The sequence below is a fragment of the Alligator mississippiensis genome, chromosome 1, assembly GCF_030867095.1.
Source record: "Alligator mississippiensis isolate rAllMis1 chromosome 1, rAllMis1, whole genome shotgun sequence".
NCBI lineage: Eukaryota > Metazoa > Chordata > Crocodylia > Alligatoridae > Alligator > Alligator mississippiensis.
The window spans coordinates 329,629,760-329,652,655 of NC_081824.1; positions in this window are offsets into that span (position 1 = coordinate 329,629,760).

The following is a 22,896-nucleotide window of genomic DNA, read 5'->3' on the forward strand; positions in this document are numbered from 1 at the left end:
ACTGTATATACCTACTTAAGCAAAGAAAAGCAAGTTTGAAACCAATTATTACATTAGTTATTTAATGCTCTTCAGGACCCAGAAAAAGAGCCAGGGAGTTTCTTTATAGTCTACTTACTTGAAGGGCTAGCTATATCTGAAGAGCTTTCTGTCTGCACAGCCTAAATATTGGAATGCTGCTCTGCTTTGAATACATGAGGAACATTAATAAAACTCTGTGCATTTGTCCAAAACCTTTCACCCTTCTGGTCCTGTCTAATTAGAAGCATTTGGAAACGTATTTAATTAAATAGGTCTAAGGTATATCTCTTTTGGTATCTCTAAAGAAAAATCCAGATCCTTGCTTCAGGAGAGTTGTGGGAAGCAGTCCTAAGCTCTGTGGACTTTTAGTATGGCCAGGGCTTCCCTTGGGGCTGATAGGTAGGCTCTTGTTGCATTTTCTAATAGCACACAGCTGGAAAGAAAAGTGAGTAGAAGGTCTAATCACAGACCATAACCATTCTGTCAAGATAAAAACAGGAACATTGCACAGAGGTAGCTATCCATTTCTTAATTAATATTCAAGTCACGTGACCTTTGAGATTTGTTGGTTTTTTGGGCCATCTTGTTACCATGAAACTTTAAACACTCCAGAAACTTTAAACACTCCAGTAACTTAGTATCCAACAATAGCTGTCATTTGCTCCTGACTAGCAACATTGCTACTAACTAATCTGACAAGTGATGTGTGTACACTGCTTCCCTGACACCACTCCATATGCCACTGAAAACACGTTCTGGAGATGAGGAAGGGAAGCTACCCAGGGGAATCCCCTTGACATGTATAGTCACAGGTGAGTCATTGTTCTATGTTGTTAATTGTGTTGCTGAAGTTAATGGTGCTGGACAGAAAACCACAACAAACATGAAAAAATATCTATGCATGCGTGTGCTGGTTTAAATGCAAACAAAACTCCTGCATAATTCTGGCTGGATATTTGTTCAGAACATAAGAAATGCCAGACTTGCCCAGTATCCTGTCTCTGACAGTGGCAAGAGTGGATGCTTTAAAGAGAGAGTATATGAACAGATTGATGAATTCCCTTGCCATGCCCTCACTGTCATCCACCATTATTATTTTAGAGATTATAGAGATTACATCTCTACTGTTCTGCTTAATAGTAGAACATTGCAGAATAGCAATTAATGGGTCTATTGTCCATGAATTTGTCTGGTACCTTTTTTTAGCCTTGTTTTTCTTGTCAACTGGAAACAAGCAAAAATAAGACCAACATTTTCCCTCACACTTCAGCAATTCAGAGCCCCTCACCCTCCAAAGTGATGGAGGCAGAGACAGAGACCATTCATTTTAGATGAAAGCAAAATCTTTCCTTGTAGGAAAGCTTTCCCTTTCCTCCAGTATTTTCTGCCCTCTCTTTGTTTTCCCTCTTCAGAATGAACATTGGACATGAAAGTGGAACTCATCTATGCTAATCTACAAATGAAACACCTTAAGTTATTGTTTCCAATTTCTATTAATGTTTTCCAGCTGATTTCCTACTTTTTATGGAATATAAAAAGGAATTTTGCCAACCTTTCATGTGCCTTCCTACAGGCCCCCCAGCCCCCTAAATCACTTTATTGAAAAGAAAAACAGCAAACATATAGACATGTAATCCTGCTTTCTCTCCCAGATTGTTTGGAATTTGACATTCTCTGAAAGTAACGACTGCAACTATCTTTGAACAATTTATAAAATAAACGTGGTTTCTTCCCCACTGTAGATTTGTAAACCCAAACAATGGTTGAATTTTTCACCTTCTCTCTGACATTTGTCATTCTATAACTATAGTAACTTAATTCCCTTTCATCTGCCAGTCTCCCAAGGGTCAAATCACGATGGACATGTTTGTCACCATGGCAGCAAAACAGTACATGTGTTTTAACCAAAGCAGATGCAAAGACTGTAAGTACCAGGTTTCTTTGTTTTTGAAGACCTTTGAGGCGGCTCACATAACTATAAACCCAGTATAAAAGGAATGAAAGTGAAGTGTGTGTCTCAGTTTTTGAATGTTAAGTGAACCTGCATTCTATACCTCAGCTTATATTTCCCCTGAGTGTTGGCAGATGGCTACTTACTGTGTTTTTTTCTTGGGCAGACAGAGGAAGCTTGTTAAAGTAAAGTAGTTTGGAAGAAGTTGGAGTCATTACTACAGTATAAGTATTAGGCAATAATCACTTCACTTTATTCTGAGGCATGCATTTTGCCTGGGAATGGCTAAATTGCTAAATATCAGAGCAGCCCAAGAGTTAACTAGTGCAAAAGGTAAGAAAATTGAAGCAGTTTAGATAGCATGCAAGGAAACTAAAGAATATTCTGTATAAATAAATAAATATTTACAGAATAAATATTCAGTAATAGAACTAAGTTATAACTGTGGCCATTAAAAACATATGGCAAAACCATTTTGCTTTTATAACTCGAATCTCCCAATTCTTCCCTTTTATAGTTGACATGCTGGTTTCATAGTTTCATAGTTTCTAGGGTCAGGAGGGACCTGAACAGATCCTCAAGTCCATCTCCCTGCCCTGGGCAGGAATGAGCGCTGGGATCATAATACCCCAGCCAGATATCTATCCAACCTCCTCTTGAAAATCCCCAAGGTAGGAGACAGCACCACCTCCCTTGGAAACCCATTCCAGAGCCTGGCAGCCCTAACTGTAATGCCTCCTATCAAGCCTGAACCTGTTCTCAGTCAATTTGTGGCCATTATTCCTTGTTATCCCAGGTGATGCCCGGGGGAACAGAGCCTAACCTATTTTCCGCTGGTCCCCCCGGTGAGATTTTAAATGGCCAACTATTGCAAGTCTTCTCTTGTGGAGGCTGAAGAGATTCAGGCCCTTTAGTCTATCTTCGTATGGCCTGGCCTGCTGCCCGCTGACCATCTGAGTGGCCCTCCTCTGAACCCTCTCAAGATCAGCCATAACCCTCCTGAGGTGTGGCATGCAGAACTGGATGCAGTACTCCAACTGCAGCCTGACCAGCACCACATAGAGGGGAAGGATCACCTCCCTGGACCTGCTTGTGATGCATCTGTAGATGCACAACAAGGTGCGGGTAGCCTTACTGACCACTTTCTCGCATTGACCGCACCTCCAAGTCATTGATTTCAACAGAAGCTGTCTCTACATTAATGTAAATATATTTGGGTAATAAAAACATTAACATCACCATAATCTCTACTACAGCCTGGTGTGTAATTGGTGTCCATCAGATTTTCTCAGGGACCTGGCAAAAAGCTGCCATTCTTTAAAATGGTATTATATAACCACCTTTACATTTTTCAAGGATACACTCATGTGCAGAGATTCCAACTTTTCAATGTTTTGTGTTAACTAATGCTCCACTCCTTCACCCCCAAAGACTATGGCCAGGTACAGACATTAAACTTATTGCGCAGAGAGCACACAGAAAGCACTCCACAGCCATAACCAAACAGACAGTCACAGCACAAAGAGTGTGTAAAAAATGGTGGAGCCCGCTACAAGGTAACTCTCAATGGATATGGCATCAGACTACAGTACTGTATGTTAGGATGCTGTATCAAACATCTGTGCCAGATTCCATCTCAAGCCAAAGCTGGCTGCATTCTGCTGACATCCCATGGAGCATTGTGGCACCCCACTTGCTTGCCCTTGAAGGTTGGCAGTCTAGCTGAGGCCACAGTTCATCTCCTCTGCCCAAGCAGTGGGTCTGTCCCACCCCTGAGGTCTCACTGACCCGAGGTGGTGAAGCCCCTGTTTTGAAGCCCCCCTGCCTTGTTCCCTCTAGCCTGCTATGAGCCATTGTTTGGCTTGTGCGGGGGGGAAAGGAAGGGGTCTGTGTCCCAGCACCAGTCCTGGCATTAGGCAACCTGTGTCCCTGGCCCTTGCCCTCCACCCCATCACAAAGCACCCCACAAACCTGATGCTGAGACCGGGAGACCACACTGAGCATGGGCACAGCCCTGTAGGAGTCTGGCCCTATCACTGGCACACCTCCCCCAGGGAACCCACAGGGCCAGGCACCCTGCCAGATGGACCCCAGCATAGACTTCCTTCCCCCAGCAGGATCTTGCGGGGGATGCTCATCCCTCCCCACCAGGAAGCTCTCATCTGCTGGCTTGGGGTGGCAGTGATATGTGTTTTGGGGTGAGCTAAAAAGGATTTTCACCCACAAACCCAGCCCAAACACAGCTCTTTATTCTGGGTAATGAACAGAGCACATAGACGTGGGGTCCGTCAGGATGGAGGCTGGCACACAAAAACAGGTTCTGGTCAAGCAAGGACCTGCCCAGGCTTCCTCAGGAGGTAATAGGGAGCAGTGTCAGGTTGGGGATGTGGGGTGAAAATCCTTTTTGGGTCACCCCAAACCACACATCACCCCCACTGAGAGACTCATTCGAGGAAGCCTGGGTAGGCCCCTGCCTGATCTGATGCTCAGTTTTTGAGGGCCACATTGCCAACAGACAGCCTTCCTGGACTGTGTGCTATGTACACATCACTGAATAAGAAGCTGTGTTTGGGCTAGGATTATGGGTGAAAGTGCATGGAGTAGTGGAGTGTGTGTGTGTGTGTAAATTGGTGCTTGAGTGACATTGCAGTGCCCAGGTGGCCCAGTAGTGCCCAGGTGATCCAGTGGTGCCTGGGTTGGGTGTCCCTTTGACTTAGCGGTGCCTGGGTAACCAACTACTGCCCAGGTGGTGTGTTGGGTGCCTGATACTCTTTAATGTCTTCATCAGCGACTTGGACGAGGGAGTGAAATGTACTCTGTCCAAGTTTGCAGATGACACAAAGCTATGGGGAGAAGTGGACATGCCGGAGGGCAGGGAACAGCTGCAGGCAGACCTGGATAGGTTGGACAAGTGGGCTGAAAACAACAGGATGCAGTTCAACAAGGAGAAATGCAAAGTGCTGCACCTAGGGAGGAAAAATGTCCAGTACACCTACAGCCTAGGGAATGACCTGCTGGGTGGCACAGAGGTGGAAAGGAATCTTGGAGTCCTAGTGGACTCCAAGATGAACACGAGCCGGCAGTGTGATGAAGCCATCAGAAAAGCCAATGGCACTTTATCGTGCATCAGCAGATGCATGACGAATAGGTCCAGGGAGGTGATACTTCCCCTCTATAGGGCGTTGGTCAGACAGCAGTTGGAGTACTGCGTGCAATTCTGGGCGCCACACTTCAAGAAGGATGCGGATAACCTGGAGAGGGTACAGAGAAGGGCAACTAGTATGGTCAAGGGCTTGCAGACCAAGCCCTACGAGGAGAGACTAGAGAAACTGGACCTTTTCAGCCTCCGCAAGAGAAGGTTGAGAAGCGACCTTGTGGCTGCCTATAAGTTCATCACGGGGGTACAGAAGGGAATTGGTGAGTATTTATTTATCAAGGTGCCCCCGGGGGTTACAAGAAACAATGGCCACAAGCTAGCAGAGAGCAGATTTAGACTGGACATTAGGAAGAACTTCTTCACAGTTAGAGTGGCCAAGGTCTGGAACGGGCTCCCAAGGGAGGTGGTGCTCTCCCCTACCCTGGGGGTCTTCAAGAGGAGGTTAGACGAGTATCTAGCTGGGTTCATCTAGACCCAGCACTCTTTCCTGCCTATGCAGGGGGTCGGACTTAATGATCTATTGAGGTCCCTTCCGACCCTAACATCTATGAATCTATGAATCTATGATGGTGCCAGGGTGCCCAAGTGATCTATTGGTGCCCAGTAGGGTGACTGAGTGACTAAGTAGTTCCCAGGTGAGGTTCCAGAATAAACCAGCACTGCCTGAGTATAGTGCCAGGCTGACTCAGTGGGTCACAGCCATGTCACCTAGGCATAGCCAGGTCACCCAGACATCCTACCTAGACACCAGTGAATCACCCATGAATCCTACCCTAGTACCGTGGGTCATTCATGTACCTGAACAGTCCTGAGCACTTCTGGGTCACCATAGCACTGTACCTGAGCATCACTATGTAATTTGGGCACTACCTAGTCCCTTGTACACTGCCAAGTAACTAGGGCACCCCACTGGGGCACTGTCAAGGCTCCCTGGGCACCCCACATTAGCACATCAGGGATCCTGAGCACCCCATCTGGTCACCAATGGGACACACAGGCACTCATCATGGACAACACTGGGTTCCCAGGCAACACTGGGTCATGTGGGCTATGCCAGGTCACCCGGTCACCACACCTGGGCATTGCCATGTCACCTGGGCACCACCAGGTTTGGTGTTGGAATAAAATGCTGTAGGAATAGATTTCAGACCAGATTAGTCTGAATGATCATTTCATTTCCATTCGCTCCACCCCTTAACTAAATTTAGTGCAACACACAGGGCCACAATTATCTGGCCTGCTGAGCTCTCCACAGGTCCAGAAACCTGGCAGCAGGGGAGTGGTAAATGTCTGTCTTCTTATGTCACTTTGTCTAATGTCTTAGAGTGCAGGGAGTACATCTGTGTGTGTGTAAGTTTGCAGCCTGTTATGAGTCTCTGAACACCGTTAAATACAGTGTAGAGCTTTTTAGTCCGACAGCTTCTGGACCATACAGGAATACAATATTCTTCTGGGGCATAAACTATTGCAGGTGCAATGGTTCTGAGGACTTTGAAATTGGCACCTCATCTAGTGTTGCCTAAACATGTTAAGGCAGATACCCATGCTGAAATGTTGCTTCTGATCTTCTGAATATTATGTTTATAGGTGAGGGAATGGTGTAATGTGACTCCTTGGTAGTCTGGGGTAGGTTGGGGTATGCTCATGGGGAAGGATGTGGTTGCCTAGTCTGATAATCAGCATGGTCTTCACCTGGTGATTGTCCAGATGGAAGAGAGATGATAATGATTTATTGATGCCCCCACTGACCACCATGGCATGGCAAGCCCCTCTCCACGAACTCTTCCCTCAGGCAACATGACTGGGGGTCCCATGGGAGTGGGCCTGGATGGAAGCCAAGGGGTCACACTCCACACCATGCATTCATTGTGGGGGTGGGGGTGGAGGACTCTCTAGAACATAAGATATGGCACTTGAGATCTGCTGACCCGTGGTCCAAGGAGCCAGGAAGGCATCTGGCAGGACTTGGGCCAGGGAGAAACATTCAGGAGGGGGAAGGGAGTGGCACCAGGTTGCCTGAGACCCACTGTCAGGGCTGTCAGAGATACTGCCTGCCTTCCAGGGCCAACTTACTACCCCTGGCCACTAACAGTCACCAGGGTATGTGCAGGGCCCCAAAGAGGTTCCAAGCCAGTCCTGGAAGGGCACAGGAGTTCTCAGAATGGGGAGTGTGGAGCAGAGCCCAAAAGCCCAGGCCTGGGACTACGGGGAAGTGGTACAGCTTCTGTGAGGACAGGCAGCCCCTTGGGCTCTTGTCCAAGTTCCAGAGCAAGCAACATTCCAGTTTTTCTTTATTAGACACATGAAACATCTGGGAGCTGCAACATTTAATTCAACTGAGGGGTGTCACTTTCATGCATGGCATTCTCCCTGCTTCCGCAAGATTTCATGTTTGTTGAGTTGAGCCCCTGTGGATTCCCAATGCCCAATGTCACAACCAACTGATGCTGCCAGGGTCTTTCTCCAGTTTCTCAATATTAACCAAGAAGTAGGGCTGCACACAATTTTGCCAAGTGTTTCATTTTGAAGCTGTTTTGACGCGTTTTGAGCTTGAAACAACAAAATCTAAATGAAACAAAAAGCATTGAAACAGCTTTGAAACAAAATGAGGGCACTCAAAATGTTTTGAAAGTTTTGAAAGCAGCCCTATGGTGGGAGGCAGGGGAGAGCCAGGCCTGTACTCCAAGTAGCTCCACAGCCCCATGTAGCTCAGCCTGGCAAGGAATGCAGCCTTGGCTCTCCCCACCTCCTGCCATTGGGCTGTGCTCCATGGGGCTGGCGAAGCCAATTGGAGCTCAGCACTGGCTCTGCCCACCTTTCACTGTGAAGCTGTGCTCCAATTGGCTCTGTCAGCCCCACAAAGCACAGTCCAGTGGTGGGAGGTGAAGTTCAGGCTCAGCTTTCCCCACCTCCCACCACTGGGCTGTACTCCATGGGGCAGGTGGAGCCGATCAGAGTGCAGCCCAGAAGTGGGAGGTGGGCAGAGCCGGCTCTGCATTCTAATCACCTCCGCCAGCCCCACAGAGCACAGCCTGGTTGTGGGAGGAGGAGTGCAGCCCCAGGTCTCCCCGTCGCCCGCCACTGGGCTGCACTCTGTGGGGCTGGCAGAGTTGATCAGATTGGAGCACTGGCTCTGCCTGCCTCCTGCCACCGAGCTGCACCCTGATCAGCTCTGCAAGCTCCATGGAGCACACAGCCCAGTGGTGGGAGGCAGGCAGAGCTGGGGCTGCACTCTGCCTCCCACTGTGCTGACAGTCAATGCTCCCTGCTTAGGTGATGGATGGTGGGGCAGGAAGGAGTGCTGGTGCTCCCCCCTGCAAGCGCCAGCCAGGGAGTGGAAGCGCCAGGTGAAGCACCACTGGCACTTCCAGGAGCACCGTGGCTGCTTCTGGGAGCACCGCTATCACTTCCCAGTCAGAGCAATTGGCCACGGCGGGATCCTCCTACCCAGTCGGCACAAGCAGCTGTGGGGGGACCCCTCCCACTCCGGTCGCTGAATGAGGTCACCCATGCAGCTCAGGATAGCACCCTCTGGATATTCCCCAGAGCAGTGAGGAGGAGAAAAGACTCTTCCACCCTTTATTAAGGTCAGTATAGTTTACCTAGTTCACCAAGAGAAACAGGCTGCACCATCCTATGGATGGACAGATACTCTTTAATGTCTTCATCAGTGACTTGGACGAGGGAGTCAAATGTACTCTGTCCAAGTTTGCAGATGACACAAAGCTGTGGGGAGATGTGGACATGCTGGAGGGCAGGGAACAGCTGCAAGCAGACCTGGACAGGTTGGACAAGTGGGCAGAAAACAACAGAATGCAGTTCAACAAGGAGAAATGCAAAGTGCTGCACCTAGGGAGGAAAAATGTCCAGCACACCTACAGTCTAGGGAATGACCTGCTCGGTGGCACGGAAGCAGAAAGGGATCTTGGAGTCCTAGTGGACTCCAAGATGAACATGAGTCGGCAGTGTGACGAAGCCATCAAAAAAGCCAATGGCACTTTATCGTGCATCAGCAGATGCATGACGAATAGGTCCAAGGAGGTGATACTTCCCCTCTATAGGGCGCTGGTCAGACCGCAGTTGGAGTACTGCGTGCAATTCTGGGCACCGCAATTCAAGAGGGATGCGGATAACCTGGAAAGGGTCCAGAGAAGGGCCACTTGTATGGTTAAGGGACTGCAGACCAAGCCCTATGAGGAGAGACTAGAGAAACTGGACCTTTTCAGCCTCCTCAAGAGAAGGTTGAGAGGCGACCTGTGGCTGCCTATAAGTTCATCACGGGGGCACAGAAGGGAATTGGTGAGTATTTATTCACCAAGGCACCCCCGGGGGTTACAAGAAATAATGGCCACAAGCTAGCAGAGAGCAGATTTAGATTGGACATTAGGAAGAACTTCTTCACAGTTTGAGTGGCCAAGGTCTGGAACGGGCTCCCAAGGGAGGTGGTGCTCTCCCCTACCCTGGGGGTCTTCAAGAGGAGGTTAGATGAGTATCTAGCTGGGGTCATCTAGACCCAGCACTCTTTCCTGCTTATGCAGGGGGTCGGACTTGATGATCTATTGAGGTCCCTTCCGACCCTAACATCTATGAATCTATGAATCTATGGATCCCTGAGGATCCCTCTATTTCTAATGAGTGCCAGCCTATACTGGCATTCTCTGCTATACAAGGTTCATCATAAAGAGACATAGAAGAATCAACTTATTTACATGGCACCCGCTAAAGTCATCCTATTGTTTTTCCCCCTTCCCAAATAGCACAGGAAATAAAAGGATCTAATAAAATTGAAAGCAGCTTGTGGATTGAGTTTAGAAGTATCGTAGTCTATATCAACCAACACCTTTTCTGGGGTCTGATGAGCATCGGCATCGGGCGCCTTAACCCGGCGTTCGGTTCATCCCGCAGCGCCAGTTCTGCTTACCAAAAGTGGCCCACTAGGCACTCGCATTCCACGCCTGGCTCCACGCCAGCGAGCCGGGCTTCTTACCCATTTAAAGTTTGAGAATAGGTTGAGATCGTTTCGGCCCCAAGACCTCTAATCTAAGCCTTTCTGTCACAAGTCAGTCACACTGAAAACAATTAGATATGCCACAGAGAACTTAAAAGAAATTCAGTCTCACACAAACAGCTTAACATTTGTATTTAAGGGAGAAATCTAATATAACAGCATTGTCTAAATCATTCCTTGTGGTTTTCATTTTATTTCTATAGGGTTTTTTTGTTGGCAAAATTGAAACATTTCTGCTTAGCTGTCATCTCGGATTGCCTTTGTTTTATCGCAAGTATCACTCCACTTGCAAGATCCTTAATCTTACTGTTTATGGTATAATGAGACTTCATCAAATAGTGTTTGCTAGTATTAAAAACATCTTCAAAGAACAAAATATTTAAAAAAAACCCTGGAAATAAACATTTGCAAAGCAGACATTTTTCTCCTAACATGCTTATTATTTCCAGTAACACCATAGAACACTATTGCCAAAATAATCATGTTCTCTGCAAAGTATCTTCTCTGTAAAAGCCAGGTATAGCAGAAACCATTTAAACATGATCCCTCACCACCCTTCTCCATACAGATGTTTCCTATTCTAAGTATGGGGGTAACCATGACAGTGTTTGACAGTACTTTAAATTACTTGAGTTAATGGTGACCAGCATACCAGTAAACATTTTGTTGTATGATTTAAGCACAAAGAAGATATGCAATGGACAGGGAACTTGATTAGAAATATCTCAGGAACACTCTGGAAGAATCACTATACAACCTCAATTTGCATCATTTTGCACACAAATACACCTCTTCTTATCTGGATCTTTCCAGACTTTAATGGGACTGGCATGGGTTTTTACCCACATTGAATTGGTAACCCACTATATATGGGCTCTGCTAAGTCCATGAAAAGGGTAATAAAGATTTGTGGCACTGTTACAGGGTATCTTTAAACCATTCTAAATCTGTGCAATCTTAGGTGGTATTAAAGTTAGGACAGTTCCAGAGCGGCCACAAGTTAAAGATTAATGCCATTTCTGGCCTGCACGATTGTGACTTGCCATTGGAGGGCCTGGCAAGCAGGTGGGACCAGGAGCTAAGATTCTCTCCCTTCTCTGGGAATGGAGAAGTTGGGGATAACCATGGTGGGAGCATGGGGCCAGAGAAACATGCCTTCTTGGGCTCCATGCTCTTGCTGCCCAGGGCTCTGCTCTCAGAGCGAGTCACTGGGGGTTAACTATGCTGAGTGCATGGACCTGGGGAAGCCTGTCTTCTCAGGCTCCGTGCTTTTGCCTGATTGGTGCTAGGTAGCTGTTTCCCCACTCCTCCTCAGCAATGTGAGGGGCTGGGAAGAGAAGCTACAGCCTTCTCCCCCCCCCCCCCGCTCCCCCAACAAAGTCTCCTGTCTAGGAGAAAGCCCCCTGGATATGGAGCAAAGGCTTAGTTCTGTGAGGGGAAGGCCATGTCCCTGGACCCCAACCTGGGGGCCTGGATCAAGTCTCCTGGGGTCCTTTGAGCTGGCAACATGGTGCCATGTGGGCTGGGGTCATACCCAGTGGGGGTGGCTGGGTTTGTTGGCTTGCGGGCAGTGCCACCCTCTGGGCAGTAGAGTTTGTAAGGGTGGACAGTCTGTTAGGTATAGAGGGGCTGGGAGCTGTGCATCCTGGCATGCTAGATAACTGCAAACTGGTCACTTTATCCAGGGTTTGAATTACACTTGGACTCTTGGGAGGATCTGTGGTGGTGGCAGCTGAAAAGAGCTGTCGCCACCTCCTGAGCTGCTTAGAAAAGCATGGGGTGGGCCAGGGCCTCTCATCTCTTATGGGGGAGCTCAACCCCCACGCCTCTCCCCCCCCCCCCTGTATTTTGACCCTGACTTTATCTCTATGGAGAAGATTAAGAGTACCCTATCTTGAGCCAGGTAGAACCCATATTGGGGCAGAGGTTTTGCTACAACACTAGTATGAGTATAAAGCATCATGCGTCACAGACACTATTTCAGGAAACATTCCTACACATTTTAATGGCAAACTGACTAAATCCTTGGAGGGATCCACTTGAATTAAAAATATTATTAATTAGTAATGCAGATACAAGATCCTTTGGACTTTTACTGATTAATGTATGATGCTGAGCAGAGAGATTCATTTTGTTTTCATCATTTGTCAGCTTGCTCATTCAGTCTGCATATCCATTCAGGATAATATTATATGCTACCATAGGTTTCTATGGCATAATAATGGAAAAAGGGCTCTAAGACATCTCCTCATACTCATTCATAAGTTCTTTGGTATGCTTCAAAATAAGAGCTATTTTAAAATGCTGATAAAGAGTGAAGGTGTCCTATTGTGACAAAAATCTCCTTTAATAAGACCGTTTAATGAAGCTTAACATTGGTTTCAATATAATAAAAAACAGTTACTGCTGTCAGGACATATTTACCCTCTTCAAATTCCCTAGCCTTCCCTAAAAAAACCTTACATTTTAAAAAAAATACATTTTATAGGATTGTACTGTTGAGATTTACTTTTTTGGCCTCAGGGGATATTCAGCAGCAAGATCGCTGATCGGCCATGGAACCCCTCCCTGGTCACCGATCAGCCGCTAGGGGACTCCCCCCCCCCCTTTAGTCTGGCTGCTGGGGGACTCCCACCTTCTCGACTGGCCGCTGGGGGTACACTGACTCAAAAAGGTTGAAAACTCCTGATTTATGTCATCAAACTGCAATAGAGACAAAAACCCTCAAAATTCATATGGCCACCTTCTATCTTATTTAGGGCAACAGACTAGGGAACCCTTGTAAGCTGTGAGGTTATTTAAACCTTTGGAAGTGCTTTTCAGCTTCACAAAACTACACTGAAGTTCTGATTTATTTCTCCCTGTATTTTGAATTTTGAGTCTCAATATTGGCTTCAGAATGCAGGCAGAACAAAAATCAGTTTTTGCCTAGATACATAGTGCATAGTGATCCTATCCTTCAAAGCCCTGTCCTTTAGACCCTGCCCTTGATGATCCAATCCTACAAACATTTATTCATTTACATATATTTCTGTTATGGGCACTGAAAATGGGTCTTCCAAATGTCCATGATCCATGGTTCTGGTCTATCCACAAGATTACTTCAAATACAAGACTCTTAATAGCCCAAAATCTTTCCACCCTGTATAGTCTTGGGACTTTGATTTTTTCCATTTTCTGCAAGTTGGTTAAGGGACTGCTTTTCCTCCCTTCATAGGTATTGAAGCTTTACTAACAATATATCCATTCATATTATCTTGTTAGTTGTTATTTTCTTACTTCAGCATAAGGACAGGGGACCTTTTGTGCTATTCTTTATCACCTTGCAACTTTGATTGGGTTGGGATAACTGATTGGTCCCGGAAGCCCTATTCTGAATTGCAAACATCCTGGACCCATGTGCCCTGAATCTTAATCTTCCCTCAGGAACATTGTCCCTTCTCCTCATGTCTGCCCTGTCAGAGTCTTTGTTTGACTGGTGCTACTAAACTAGATTAGCCTGGACCCTGTTCTTTTTCTATTTCCTCTTTCTTAAAGGGGATGCATACCTATTCCAATTATGTTAGCTTAATACTATTTATTATTTCAATATGTAAGAGCCAACACAAAAAGGATTGTATTACAGTACAACATTGTATTAGGCACTGTACTAATACAGAGCTAAATGAAGTGTGATTACTTCAACAGACTTCAGTGGGAATAATTCAAGTATATAACTTCAACCATGTGTAGAAGGTTTTTCAGGACTGGAAGTGAAATCTAGATTTTAAGCTATCAACTTAAAATTTAAAATATATTTCTCAGCATAATATGATAAGACTCAGAATGACATGATTACTGAACCAGTTCAGGTATCACAAGATCCAATTTAATCCTTCACAAAACTGTCTAATCATTTTTTTTTGAAAGTTCAAAAATCTGTTGTGGTTTCAGTTTTCAGGTTCATTTCCAAAAGCTCCCAGCAATGTTTTCTTACCCTCAAAAACATTAGAGATTGCTTTAAGGCCTGAAGTCTGAAGTTTTAGCCTCCATTAGGTTAATTTTGTATCCGTTAACTATTCAATCAGAAATAATTGCTAACTCCATAAGCATTCCAATATTCTTTAAATTTTAATACTTTTTGATGTAATCAACATCCTGCAGCAGTAATTCCCACACTTTGACTACACATTAGGTGAACAAGTATTTCTATTAGGGTTTTGAATTTGTCAGTTTTGAACTCACTGCCATATTGTTCTTCTGCTTTTGGACAGGAAACATAGACACTATTCCATGCACTATTTTATCCTTCTTATTGTATCAACTCTTATTCATCACCATTGTAAGGTAAACAATGCAGTTGTTTTTCTTCATATGAAATGCCCCAACTACTTTCATTGTACTTCTTTGACCACCCACTAATTCTGCAGTTTAATTTTTGAGATAGAGTAACCAACCTTATACACTGTTTTGTCACGTCTGCATAAAAAATGATCTTATAAAATAGAAAATTACTTTTTTCTTCATTATCCATCTTCTCAATGGATACTAACTAACTACTTTTGTGCATTGAATACATGTTTTCATGGAGCTCTCCATTTAGGCTCCATTTAGGATTTTAATCACCAACAGTGTATGTGTGCACTAGCACATAATGACTTATAGCCTCTATTTTCATTGTTGTACCTCTGAAATATTACTTGCTATTTGGACTTAAGTCACAATACAAAATCAATATATCTCCTCTCAGTTTTTTACTTTTACTAGTACAAAAAACCCCAGTCATGCTTTAAAAATTGTTTAGAATAATCAAGGCTACATGCTGAGCTAAGTTTTATGACATACAGTTCCAAAGAAATAAATAAATTATGTCTATACTAGAAGTTTTTATATAAAAATAATGCAAAAAATGTTACTCCACAAAACTAACATTGTTGTAGAATGTGATAGCAGTTGAGATTGGAGGTGCACCAATACATTGGTGTGATATGGGATCGGCACTGATATAAAGAAAATTGATTGTATTGGAAATTGATCTGGTGTGGCCAATAATTTGGTCGATAAATGCCCGTGCATGCATGCAGCCACAGCATAGCACTCAGGCAGCATGCAGCTGGTAAGTCTGTTGTGGTAGAAGGGGAGGGGAGAGATGGCATGCGGGGGGCAGATCCAGGCCCTTATGGTGAGGGAGGGAGTGGGACAGGGGCTGAGGCAGGCCAGCTGGGGCAGAGCAGGGCATGGGACAGAGCTGCAGCTTGTCCAGGGGACATGGGGTGGGGGGTTGTCTTCCACCCTGCACACACCCTGAGAGGGCATGGGGGGTGCCCCCAGATCTTGGGGGGCAGGGGTCTGCAGCTGCAGGCTGGGGCTGCACCAGATTCTTTCTAGCATGTGGAGTCTGCTCTTGGGGCTGTGCTTCTGGTGCATGGGGACTGCACTTGAGGAAATTTGGGGTGACTGCAGCCCCCCCTTTTAACATCCCTTCCAGTGCTGCCACCACCTACCCCTAGCACAGCCCCGGCCCAAGCCGCTCCCACACAATGGGAAAAGCCCAGTGCAGCCCCAGCCTCAGGCTGCAGAAACATCTCGGCTATTGGTATTGGCCCCCAACATCTCTATTGGTGCGCCCCCTAGTTAAGATATCTAACTAAGACCCTAGAGGTATGAATCTGGGTAATATTCCAGGCTTGTTCTGAAGCCTACCTGCAGTCAACCCAGCTGTGAGTGTCAAGACAGAATGGAGAATCAAAGACAGTCAAATGCTTCATGTGGCATTGGCTATCTGTACTGGTATGCCTTAATTATGCTAGCCAGATTAGTTATTCAGTTTGGGTGGCCTTTGACTTTTTTTCCTGACATTTCTATAGCAGCAGAAGCTTCTAATGTAGAACTTAGCAGGGTTTGGGGTTTTTTTTCAATTTTGTTAATTAATCCAGTTATCAAATGACAGATTTGACATTGAAAGATAAATCCAATCTCCTGAAATATATATAAAGACAGATATCTATCTTTTATCAACAGTGCTCCCTCAGCCCATGTCCATGTACATAGGAGTCTTAGTTTTTGTGTTTCTTCATTTCTATATAATTCACCTTTTCTTTTTCCCTTGAACACTGCATTATATAAATCTTACTATCTTTTGCTCATTTCTTCTTTCAAGTTTTACATTTATTCCTAATTTGTTCTTAAATGTTAGCTCATAGACTTGACAAGTTTATTTGGGTAAATCCAATATCTTTAACTGGACAAACTAAAATGGTAGGAAAAATTGTTCTTTGCAAGCTTTCGGATACAAACACCCAGACACTTCTTCAGCCTGATGAAGGGTGTTTGTACATGAAAGCATGTAAATAATTTTTTCAACTATTCTGGTTAGGCTAATAAAAGATATCTGATTTACCCAAAGAACCTTGTCTGCCTCTGTCCTTAGACCAACATGGCTACAATCTATACCCCTGAGCTCATACAGTTTGCATGTTCCATCTGTATTCAAAAAAAATGTTCTCAAATTTTCTCTTTTAGGGGCAGATTATACTTTTTCACTAATTCCATTTTTTCACTACATTTCCAAGTACACATCTTTTTTCCTTTGCCCCTGCAGAACACTGACTTTATAAGACAGCCTTTTTCATTAAAACTTTCCAAGCTTTTTTTAAAACCAGCACTTTTACCTGTAGGGGACATGGTGATCCCTATTTGTGATTACATCTTTATGTAATCTGTAGGATTCTGAATAGGTCACAGTATATCAGATAAATGTATTCTTCTGCCAGGCAGAGTTTGACTAAAACACTTGAAATGGCTGCTTGGATCAGGTCCTGTGTGAGCACTTAAATCATTTGAAACTTCTCATGAGGAAGTATCCTGCTTTTTCAGGCTTAAAGCATATATGTTATGCCAACAATGTGCTTGTTCTAAATGAATTGTCTCAGATTTATTTTACTTTGACCTTATTGTTGCAGTTCAGTATTTAGGAATGAGAGAAAAATACTATTTGGTGATTTAATTCAAATATGTTTCTTGTATTATTGCTCATGGGACTGACAGAGGGGCAGAAATTTCATCATGCCTTTTGAACTGCACAGGAAATAATATTATGATGGTAGATGTGTTAGAGGTCTTTGTGTTTGAAGCATTAAATATAAATGCCCAAATATTTATTTGAACAGAGAGGAAAGAATCAAATACTTGAGAAAACATTTATGCTTATAAAATAATTTGAATAAATGAGATTTCTGTAACCTGAATTAGAAATTTTGTTCGAAGGATGTGTCCAGTGGTTCATATTAGATCAAAACCTGTACATAACTAATCTCCATGGAGCTGGAAGAATGAAAGCATGAAAATTTATTGCTAAGCCTGTGGGGTCCTGTTGGACTTGGAAACTCAAGCAGTATTTTCTTGAATCTTTTTAGTTTCTGTCAGATACAAATTTACTTCCAATGAATTTTGTGTAAGATTAAGGTGCCCTTCAGAACTACAGCAGTACAGAAAATATAAAACTACAGAAATCCGTCATGCCCTCACCCTCAAAACTGAATAACATTCGGTGCTGAAAATGAATATTTTACAATCCAAGTATGAGACAGTAATCTCATAACATCAGTACTTCTTCTCGTGCACCTTAATGGGAGCTTTCTAGCCATGAATGTACAGTTTCTGATTCTTTCACCCTTGTACTGTGGAAGCATAAGACTGAGTAGGGTGAGCTTGCAGAGTAGACTATGAACTGGCCAGGCAGCTGAACTCCCATGTATGTGTGCCCATTTTGGACATGCATAATCACAAAAGGGCAGCAAGCTTGAAATGTATGATTGTCTCAGGGAGTGGGGAAGGAAAAAGGCCCTTTCATGTTTAAAACCCAGATTAGTCACCTGGCTGGGGATCAGGAGACTTGTGTTCTAGGCCCATCCCTTTACCTTTGAACCTGTATCCATCTTTCCAACACCTTGTTCTACATGCTCCATAACACAGCATAGTGTGTGTGCATGCCCATACTGCAGGGTAACAGAATCACAATCTGTGTGTAAGTGCCAAAAATGCCACTTTAGTAGGTAAAAAAACTGAGCAGAGAGAAATAGAGTTCTGCACTAAAGACTTACAATGATCAATGGAATTGGGTCAAGTTTAACCAACCCTCAGAGAGATTTATTTTGCCTTCTTTCCCCATTTTCTTTATAACCATGTACAAAATAAGAATACAGAGAAAAATAGACACTATTCAGATTACAGAATATTAAAAGAGGAATCCTTATTTTTAGTAGTAATCCATATGATTTAGATACTTGATATAGCTCTTTGTTAAGGCATTGCACAAATACGTTTGAGGGAAAGTCTTTTCCCTGAAGAATTTAGAGTATAAGCCGACAAAGGAAAGGAGAAGATGTCATTGAAAGAACCAAGAACTGAACTTAAGTCTTCTGCTACTGAGGTAAATGTTCCAGGAGAAGAGCATACTGTTTCCAAGACTGCAGTTATTAGTAGTGTTGAATAATAGTTATTGATTATTATCATATTATTATTTGTGGACTTTTATCATAGGTAAATCAGATCAGTACCATGCCACTTTTATTTTACACAGCATATTTTCTTTAAAGTACACCCAAAAATACAGAATTAAACAAATCAATTATAAAGCTAAAGTAGTAACCAAAGAAGTGACTTCCAGATGATTAGCTAAGGTGTTTTCCCCACAGCTACAATGCAGTGGGTTTCTCCACACCAGATCAGTTTTCAATGTCATGTAATGTGTATTGTGTCAGAAACAAACTATAAGACTCAACTGGCTATCAAGCTGAATGCTTCATGTTTATATTGTTCATTTCTGAACTAAATAAAAGGACAAGGAAACACACATCTTGAACAGTTATGTAATAAAATATCGTTCTACACTGGAGAATTCACATAGGTGATAAAGCATAGAAGATATTTTTCTATTCTCTTAAATTTTAGATGGTTTATTGGTTTAACTGCAAAACACAGCCAACAGTCAACATTTTTAATTCAAGGTAAACTGAAAATAGACAATTCTAAAGTTCACCTGCGAAAGGCTATGCTGACCTCTAGCCCATAAAAGAGTGATGTCTAAATTAAAGTTTCAGAAAAAAAATTTCCTACACAGCATCCTAGTTAAACAGTCAAGTGCTTGGAACTTGATTGCTGAAGCAGAGAAGAAACACCCCTAACTGGGTTTAAGCGTGATAAAAAGCCAGAGTGATTTATCTCCTCAATTAGTGTGACAGAGAGCAAAGAATTTATTTGTAATTTGCTTTTAATTAAGGGACATTGAGAATTGTCATGTATATAAGTTGTCACATAGATTGCTCATGTAAATAGTACTTTTTCTTCCTCTGTCTCTCCCTATTTCTGTCACTTAGTTTGTGCTGTTAATGTTTTGGAATGAATTAATTTTTGTTTCACCTTCTCCAGCAATTTCGTTATCTCCCTGGTCCTTGAAGATTACTGCAAGTGGTATGCTTGGCTTAACAATCATATATCCATGAAATCATTCTAAGATTTATCAGTATAGAAATATTTTTCTTCCCTGAGTAAAAATAAGTTGAGTGAAATGATGATAGGAGCATATTATATTGGTAAGGAACTCTTTAGAAAATATACCTTGTACCAACATGGCCTTTCAAACTCTAGACTTGACCAGATGATGATATAATGCTTCTGACTGTCAGCACTCTGCTTAGGAAGCATCCTTTCTAGTTTTTTGCCCAATAAACTGCTAGTCTAGCTCCTTGATGGTATAATTCATTTTAATGTATTTACATAAAAATAAAATAAGGCAATATTTAAGAATGCTTAAGTATCTACAAAGGGCAACGTGAATGACTTAAAACTCATAGCCTACCTATAGACTTACTGGTTTGCATTCTAAGTTGAACGCTCCAGCATCACCTCATCGTCATGTCTATTAAGCCCCCTGCCCTTGCATTTTAAAATGGCCATGGGGGCGCTTTAACTTAAGTTTGTCAAATGGCCAAGGGAGGCCTAATACATATGATGGTGAGCTATTTTAATTAGACTGGCTATCAGGGAACCATTCTAATTAAAACAGCCCCTCCCCACCCCAAGCATGTGTATAGACACCCATAGACAGGATTAGGAAAGCCTATGCTCGAATTTTACCACTCTACCTTATATGTGTGAAATATGGAATACCAACAAGCTAAATGATTTAAACAACCTTATTTACATCACATATCTATAGTGCACTTATGTGTATGTGTATGTATATTATGGATTATATCAGTACTACTTATGTACCACTCGCATAGTAAGATGGTATACATAAAAACAATGTACAGTGTGTACAGTCAAAAAACTGGCACAGGAGCTACAGCAATAAGGGCAAAATTGATGTGCACTGGCAATGGCATAGAATGCCTGTTTAGGTGACTACTTTAATGAAATAATATATTGTTATAATAGAAGCAAGAACAATTCATTTATGTCTAGCCAATCTAAGTATACCCAGTGAAATTGCAGCACTGAGACTCAGGAAATCTAGGTTCAGCCCTTCGTCACAGACTTCCTTTGTGATTCTGTAAGTTGTTTAAAGTTACCCAAAGATTACTCTCAGTTGAAGATGTGGCATGCTGCCTGGTATGGATTTTGTTATCCATTCTAAACAAAATCTTCAAATCCCTTCACAACTGTGATGGATGTTGTATTAGAAGAGGTGAATAAATAAACAATCCTTAGGTTACAATTTAACATAGTTATTTCCATTGCCTTCCAGTTATTTAATGTGCTTCCAGCACAAGATGTGTGATATCACTGGCCACAAAACAGCTTGGGTCACCAATATACCATATATGCTTTCATTATATAATGTAAAACATGTGTTGCACTATAAAAAGAGTGTGCATGTAATTGTAAATTGTAACAGTATAAATACCACAATAAGCTGTGAAGTGTCATAAACTGCCCTAAACCATTAAAGACTGTGGTTCAGATCTTCAGGTTCACCTGGGGTATGCATGTTTAAGAGGAAAAAACCCCCAAATTTTAAAATATTTCTGTATATTTGTGCTTTAAACTTTGTATCTCTTATGGAAGAGAACAGGCAGTCATCCTATAGATTCAAAGTTAGGTGAGTAGATGTGGATACCATATTTATTTTAAATTAAAATAGCCTTTGAAAATTCCTGAGCAGTCCTAATACTCCCAGTTCATATACATAGCACAGTACAGTGCCCACAGAAATATCACAAGCTAGTTGTGAAGGTACCAGCTAATGTACTGGAATGTATATGGTGCAAAGCAAAGATGTACAGATACCAAGTTCAGCTGCCATGCAACCATAAGGGCTTCTGTATGAAAGGCAGGTGCTTAAAACCTTTGAAAACCAGACCATTTTTTATTAGAGCGTGTATATGTATAACAAGATACCAGACTTTAGTCAACCAAAGTTGCAGATAGTCTACTTGTAAAGTAGGTATGCCATTTTGTGGAACAGTAGTTTGCAAATAGCATGGGCAACCCTTGGTGTGTAGAACGCTTGGTTGTAGTCTGTGCATCTGTCAGGCTTCAGTCAAGCACACTTCCTGGTAGTTGTTTTAGGGAAGAATATTTTTTTAAATAGCTATAGTTTTGAAAAAGGCTCTTCTACGCTACCCATTGTACAACAAATGAACATCTTACTTTTTCAGATATTTCACTGGTGTAAACTGTGTTCAAATGTACAAATAACTACTTTAAAGGTACACACAAACACATAGGAAGGCAGAATGATGGTAAAAAGGAAAAAGACACATTAGAATATCAGGGGCTTCAGAAAACAATGGTATAATTAATAATAGTGGACGCATCTACATGAAACGCTGTGTTGCTGTAGCAATTAGCTATGTCACCATAGCTGCAGTGATGTACCATAGCCAGGCATGAACTGCGATGCTGACGCTACTGTGCAGTAGTTCGTTACTACTGTGCAGCTTCTAAAAATAGCTGTGTAACATCAGGACTGTGCAGTAACTGGCAGTACTGCTCAGTCATGTAGTTCTTGCGTGTCCAATTAGATAGAAGTCCTACAACTAGGAATAAGAATGGGAAAAAAATTATTACAAATAATGAATATTGCTAAATAGTCACATCATCATCATCATCAATATCATCACAGTAGTACTCAGATTAAGGCTATTGATATTTTTACAATTTGACTAACAGGAATTAGCACACTATTGGTTTTGAATCAGCCATAGATTTTATATATCTGCTTAAGAAAAAAAGAAGGTTAAAATGCTTGTCTGCTGTTATAGTAGGTTTTATGTCTTTTATCATTCAAAAGTTAGAAGCTGGCATTCAGAAATATTAAAACCTAGGTTCACCTTTTGCACTAATATAGGAACTTTTTTCAATTATCCAATTCAAATTTTGGCTTCAATGTAGCATGTAAATGCATGTTTAACATATCTTGATTCAAAGAAATATGTATGTACTGTACATTTAATTTTTGTATGTACTTATATCTTATTTGCTGTACACTTAGGCTTGTTTCTGAAAAGCCTGAATCTCAGCTTTAGTCAGTCAAAATAAATATAGTTTAGATCAAGTGAGTTTGTGCATGTAGAAACAAAATATTACCATTAGATCATGAAACATAGGTTATTTGCTGGTTGGTACAAGCATATCCAGAGAAGTTGATTTCATTATGTAGAAAGTTCTGGGATGAGGTAAATGTTTTTATTGATTTATTTTTTTCATGCAAGCACTGAATAGGCAGAAAAGAAAAGACAAGATAATGTAAAGATTTTCTAGTTTTCATGTGTA